Raw genomic sequence first — 7,379 nt, forward strand, 5'->3', positions numbered from 1 at the left:
AACCCCCAACCCTTCCTGATACAGAAACCAAGGCCTCCAGGCATGAAGAGGGCAGAAAATGGAGCGTCCTGGTGGGTGGTGGTGGTGGGGGCGCTGCCAGGACTTCAACCTTCAGCTACAAAGTGCTTTTCTTTATTTGAAATCCATTTTGGCGAGAACCCCCCCTCCCCCTCGCGCATTTCCCTTTCGGGCTATTTATTCTGGCTGCCAGGCTAGCATCCGCTCAGAGCAGGAGGCTGCAAATCTTCGGAAACTTCAGGTTTGGGGGGTTTATTTTCCACACCTTTCCCTTCACTGGACGCATGATTGATGGGAGCGGAAAGCATGCCCGCCAGATGACATTTACTGAGAAATGATTGCAGGGATGCTGGAGCCAAGCCTGTGCTGCTGGGCTCGCAAGGCGGCCATGTGGGAACAATTGGCCCAAGCACTGAGAGCAGCGTCCTGTGCCTCAGTGCAGCCAGCTTTCCGGTCCCATAGAGGCAAGCCACTTTCTCTCTGGCTGCCTTAGGGAAGTCATTTACGGGCCGATTCAGTAAAGTCCGCGGGAGAGCGGGTGAACAGGCGCGCACAGGCCACTCGCGCGATGCAGTATTTAAATTAGGTTTGGCGGTAGAAACGGGTAAAAGGAGGCGCTAGGGACACTAGTGCATCCCTAGCGCCTCCTTTTGGCCCCGAGCGGCGGCTGTCAGCGGGTTTGACAGCCGCCGCTCAATTTTGCCGGTGTTGGTTCTCGAGCCCGCTGACAGCCACAGGCTCGGAAACCGGAGGCCGGCAAAATTGAGCGTCCGGTTTTAGACCCGACAGCTGCCGGCCGACTTCAAAATTTTTTTTTATTTTTTTTTTACCCTTCGGGACCTCAGACTTAATATCGCCATGATATTAAGTCGGAGGGTGCACAGAAAAGCAGTTTTTACTGCTTTTCTGTGCACTTTCCCGGTGCCCGAAGAAATTAGCGCCTACCTTTGGGTAGACGCTAATTTCTGAAAGTAAAATGTGCGGCTTGGCTACACATTTTACTTACTGAATCGCGCGGGCATACCTAATAGGGCTGAGGGCGCTATTAGGTTCGGTGGGTTGGACGCGCGTTTTCCGCCCCTTACTGAATAAGGGGTAAGGGAAAATGCGCGTCCAATGGCAGGTTAACATATATATATATATATATATATATATATATATATATATATATAAACATATGACTTCCTGCCTTTTCTGTTCTGATAGCTGGGGTTTTTGGCTTTACAGTGGCACAACGTGCGAGGTGGACGGCTGATTGAAGCTAAGCTTCCCCCTGCTTGTGTGATGGTGCACAGCTCTATCTACCGCATGTGCAGCTCAGCTCGGTCATGGCTGAATTGTGTTTGGCTGTGCATCGGGTGGTGAGGGGTCATTGGATGGCCCTACTGCCGAGAAAAAGCAGAAACTGTCTCCCACTCCTGATCCTCAAACTCGTCGGGGTTTGCACTGAGTCGAGGCTTTTCTCTAGGTGCAAGAATGGTGGCCATTTTGAATACTCGAGTGGCCTTTGCTGCGCTGGCAGGGGGGGAGGGGGAATTCTCCTCTGAGGCTTTCTCCAGTGTGTTCGAACTCTGGGGGGTAGTAGGGGGGCTCGAATAGGAAGGATTTTCCCATTCTCCCAATTCCTGAGTCCTCTCAGACAATTTCTGACTCCACAAGGCCTTTTTCCACGGACTTTGTTTTGTTATTACATGAAGCCTGTTTAGCTAAGCAGCGTGCTGCACAGTCGTGTTTGGGGGCCCGGGTCCAGCGTTCAGAGGGTCTGGCTACGGGTTCCAAACCTGGCCAGGCAAAGAGAAAGCGAACCTCTCCCATCAAGCGTTTGTTGGGCCCTTCTCCATTTTCAGGAGACACGGTGGCTGAGCCGGAGGATTCAGATGATGCCCCAGATGGAACGAGGGTGCCACTGGCGGATGATCAGGCAATTGATCCGGATGCGGGCGGCACGGATCAGGTAGATGGTGCGGAAGAGATTCCAGTTACTGAAGGAAGTGACCCCAGGGTGGTCTGTCTTTTTCATAAGGAGGAACTGTGGTCCTTGATTCCTCAGGTTCTATAGGAGCTCGGGATCAAGGCTCCTCAGGAGGACTCGGATTTGGAAGGGGCTGATCCGGTGCTGGATGGGCTGAGGGGTCCAGCAAAAGCCTTCCCATACCACAGGTCTGTGAAAAAGCTGGTGGATTGAGAGTGGGGAACTCCCGACGCCAGCTTGAGAGTGGGGAGGGCTACGACGAAGCTTTATCTTTTGCCTGAACAGATGTTGGAGCTCCTAGCCCTTCCTAAAGTCAATGCTTCGGTGTCGGAGGTCGCTAAGAAGATGACTATTCTGGTTGCGGGGTCCACAGCTTTTAAAGACATTCAAGATCGAAAATTGGAGGTACATTTCAGAAGGATTTTTGAAGTGTTGGCCCTGAGCTTATGAGTGGCCATTTGTACTAGTTTTATGCAGCGGGCTTGTCTGCGCTGGGTACAGCAGCTACAGGACGCTCAGCCGCAGTCAGGCGAGGAGACTAAAAAAGCTGAGCGCTTAGTGGCAGCAGTGGCATTCGGAACGGATGCTCTTTATAACCTAGTCAGAAGATTGTCTAGGATTGTGATGTCTGCGGTATCAGCCAGGAGGTTGTTATGGTTGCATAACTGATCAGCGGATGTGTCATCCAAGTCTCAGTTGGGGGTCTCTGCCTTTCAAAGGGAGACTCTTGTTTGGCGAGGACCTAGAGCAGCTAATGAAGCATCTGGGAGAAAACATGGTGCACAGGTTGCCAGAGGATAAACCTAAGGGCAAGAGGTTCTTTCAGGCTCAGACCCACTTTCAGGATAATAGGGGGGTCTTGCCCGGCAAGGGGAGCTCCAGGTCCAGAGAAGCAATTCTATCTTGGCATCAATTCTGGAGTCAGTCCTTTTGAGGGGGCCGAAGTCCTTTCCAGAACACTACAGGGGGAAGCACAGCTAGGGCTAAGTTCTCGCAGTGAGGTGAGGGTGGTCCACTCCGTCGTTCCTGTGGTAGGAGGCCGATTGGCGTGATTTTACAGGGAGTGGACCAAAGTTACCACAGACCAGTAGGTTCTCCGTGTAGTGAGAGACAGCTATGCTTTAGAATTTGCTTGTCCCATTTAAGATTTGTTTCTAGTTTCCCCTTGTGGGCCTCTAGACAAGCAGCTAGCGGTTTGGGAAATGTTGGACCGGTTGCAGAGGCTAGGTGTGGTAATTCCAGTCCCCCGCGAAGAGCGAGGCATGGGAAGGGATTCCATTTACTTCACTGTGCCAAAGAAGGAAGGCACCTTTCACCCAATTCTGGACTTAAAGAGAGTAAATGCAGCACTGAAGGTTATCGTGGCGGTGCGCAAGGATGAGTTTCTGGCTTCTCTAGATTTGACCGAAGCGTATCTGCACATAGCCATCTGCCCAGACCATCAACGGTTTCTGCGGTTCATGATTCTGGGTCAGCATTTTCAGATTCAGGCTCCTCTGTTCAGTCTGGCTAGGGTGCCATGCACTTTTACCAAAGTTATGGTGGTGGTGGCAGCAGATTTATGTTGGGAAGGAGTTCTGGTACACCCTTCTAGACGACTAGCTCATCAGGGTGAAGTTGGAGGCCCTCGGTTGTCTGTCAGTTCAGAAAGAGGCTCGAGTCGCTCAGCTGGGTGGTGAACTTAGCAAAGAGTCATCTGGTTCCATCGCAGTCCCTGGAGAATCTAGAGGCTCATTTTGACACTTGGAGTGGCAAAGTGTTTCTCACGCAGAAGCAGGTTGGAGCACATTCGTTGGTTGTTGGGGCTGGCTGTGCTCAAGGTCTGGGATTATTTGCAGGTCCTGGGCTCTATGGCTTCGACCTTGGAGTTGGTGCCATGGGCATTTGTGTATATGCGGTTCCTGCAGAGGGCTCTTCTCACCTGGTGGAACCCACTCTCGGAGGAGTTTCATCTTCCCCTGCCACTCGAGAGAGTCAGCAGGGACAGTCTTTCTTGGTGAATCCTTCTTTACAAACTGGACCATGGTGTGGAGTCTTTGTTAGGAACTGGGCTTCATTATGGGGAAGGGATGGGCCCCACTTCATTATGGGGAAGGGATGGGCTCCACTTTAACCAGAGTGGAACCAGACTGCTGGCGCCAGTGTTTACAAAGAAGATAGAGCAGTTTTTAAACTGGATGATGGGGGAAAGCCGACAGCCACTCAGAAGGCATGTTTCGGAATGAATTATCTTTAAAGGATACTAACAAAACATGGATGGTAGGGCATCCTGATAGAGAGGTTTCAATAAATGCTAAAGTAACCCAGCAGCCTTTAAGTAAAGAGCAGACAGTGCAAATAGATCCTAATCTACCCCTGTCAACTGATAGGCAGATTGTTAATGCAAATTCAAAAAGCATACTTTGAAATGTCTGTATGCAAATGCTAGCAGTCTGAAAATGAAGATGGGAGAATTAGAATATATAGCCCTGAAGATATAATTGGCATCTTAGAGACTTGGTGGAAGAAAGGTAACCAGTGGGACATTGTGATACCAGGATACAAATTATATTACAATGATAGGATGGTTCAAATTGGGGAGGTCTGGCGCTATATATTAAAGAGGGCATAGAGTCAAACAGGATAAAAGTTCTGCAAGAAGCAAAATGTAGAGCAGCATCATGGATTGAAATTCCATATGAGAAGGAGAATAAAATAGCAGTGGGGGTATATTACCATCCACCTGAGCAGAATGAAATGCTATTAGAAATTAGGGCAGCTAACAAAGGGCCTGGTTTACTAAGGCTTTTCTCCCATTCAGTGTCTATGGGAAAAATGCTTAGTAAATAAGGCCCAAAATTAGCAACACAGTAATAATGGGCAATTTCAATTATCCTGGCAATAACTGTCTGGGTAAATGTCACAGCAAGACATGCCAAGGAAGTAAAATTTCTAGATGAAATAAGTGACTGCTTTATGGAGCAGCTGGTACAAGAATCGACAAGGGAGGGGAGCTATTTAGACCTAATCCTTAGTGGAACACAGGATTTGGTGAAAGAGGTAATGGTGTTAGGGCCACTTGGCAATAGTGACCAAAACATGATAAAATTTGACTTAATAACTGGAAGGAGGAAACTAAAGAAATCTTCTGTGATAGCATTTAACTTTCAAAAGGGAGATTATGATAAAATGAGAAAAATGGTTAGGAAAAAACTGAAAGAAGCAGCTGCAAAGGTCAAGAATTTACATCAGGAATGGGATGCTGTTCAGGAATACCGTCTTGGAAGCCCAGACAGGTTGTATGCCATGCATTAGAATAGGTGGAAGGAAGGTCAAACAACTACTGGCATGATTTAAAGATGAGGCGAGAAAGGCTATTATAGTAAAAAGAACATCTTTAAAAAAATGGAAAAGAGATCCAAATGAAGAAAACAGGAAACAGCATAAGCACTAGCAAGTTAGATGCAAAGCATTGATAAGAAGGCTACAAAGGAATTTGAAAAGAAGCTTGCTGAAAAAGCAAAAATTCATTTAAAAAAAACGTTTTCAGGTACTTTATAGGCAAAAAGCCTGTGAGAGAGTCAGTAGGATTGAGGGGTAAAAAGTACACTGATGGAGGACAAGACCATAGCAGAGAAATTAAATGATTTCTTTGCTTCAGGGTTTACTAAGAAGGATATAAGACAGATACCCATGCCAGAAGTGATATTAAAGGTGATGATTCAGAGGAGATAAAACAATAAAAATAAATAAATAAATCAATAAATCTCAGTGAACCTGGAAGATGTAATAGGGAAAATTGACAAACCAAAGAGTAGCAAATCACCTGGACCAGATGGTATACATCTCAGAGTCCTGAAAGAACTGAGAAATGAAATTGCAGACCTATTATTATTAATCTGGAATCTATCATTAAAATTGGCTATGGCACCTGAAGATTGGAGGGTGGCAAATGTAATGCCAGTTTTAAAAAAGGGATCAAGGGGTGATCCAGGAAAGTATAGACTAATCAGCCTAATGTCAGTGCTAGGAAAAGTGACTGAAACTTTTATAAAGAACAAAATTGCTGAACATATACTGTAGATAGTCATAGTTTAATGGGACAAGCCCAACATGGGTTTAGCCAAGTAAGTTTTGCCTCAGTAATCTGCTACATTTTTTTGAAGGCGTAAATAAATATGTGGATAAAGGTGAGCCAGTTGATATAGAGTATCTGGACTTTCAGAAAGTATTTGACAAAATACTTCATGAGAGACTCTTGAGGAAATTAAAAAGTCATGGGATAGGAGGAAATGTTCCGTTTTGGATTGAGAAATTGTTAAAAGATAGAAAACAGAAAGTAGGGCTAAATGGTCAATTTTCTCCATGGAGAAAAGTGACTAGTGGAGTGCCCCAGAGAACTGTGCTGGGACCACTGCTGTTGAAGCAGAGAGCATAGCTCTCTGCTTCAACGGCAGGGGAGAAGAAGAACTGATACTTCACGCATATCCAGCATAGCTCTCTGCTTCAACAGCAGGGGAGAAGAAAAAAGGATTCGCACTCACAAAGCGGGGAGTAGCTGGCTTGTTACGGCGGTTACTACCCCAAACCAAATAAGCCTGATACTTCACTTTCAATGCATATCCTGCTTCAACGGCAGGGGAGAAGAAAAACTGATACTACAAGCATATCCAGCATAGCTCCCTGCTTCAACAGCAGGGGAGAAGAAAAACAACCAATAAGGGCTGAATAACACAGTCTGGGTAAAACAAATAAGCATGGGTGTAGCTTGCTTATTGCGGCGGTTACTTCCCCTACTACCCATAACTAATCAAGCTTGATATTTCACTTGGTTGCAGCTCCATCACTGCTCTCTACATTAATGGTGGGGGTGGAAGGGAAATAGAACCAAAGAGCTAAGAGAAACAGATAAGTGTGAGAAAAAAATGTGAAGCTTGCTGGGCAGACTGGATGGGCCGTTTGGTCTTCTTCTGCCGTCATTTCTATGTTTCTATGTTTCTATGTTTAATATTTTTATACATTAACTAGAGATGGGAATATAGAATGAGTTGGTCAAATTTGCTGATGATACAAAATTATTCTAAGTTGTTAAATCACAAGAGGATTGTGAGAAATTGCACGAGGACCTTGCAAAACTGGGAGATTGGGCATGCAAATGGAAAATGAAATTTAATATGGACTAGTGCAAAGTGATGCATTTAGGGAAGAGTAACCCAAATTATAACTAAACAATGCAAAGTTCCACATTAGGAGTCACCACTGTGAAAAAGGATCTAGGTGTCATAATTGAAAATACGTTGAAATCTTAGGCTCAATGTGCAGCAGCAGCCAAGAAAGCAAATAGAATGCTAGGGATTATTAGGAAAGGAATGGAGAATAAAACTGAGAATACCATAATGCCTCTGTATCG

The sequence above is a fragment of the Rhinatrema bivittatum genome, chromosome 16, assembly GCF_901001135.1.
Source record: "Rhinatrema bivittatum chromosome 16, aRhiBiv1.1, whole genome shotgun sequence".
Classification (NCBI taxonomy): Eukaryota; Metazoa; Chordata; class Amphibia; order Gymnophiona; family Rhinatrematidae; genus Rhinatrema; species Rhinatrema bivittatum.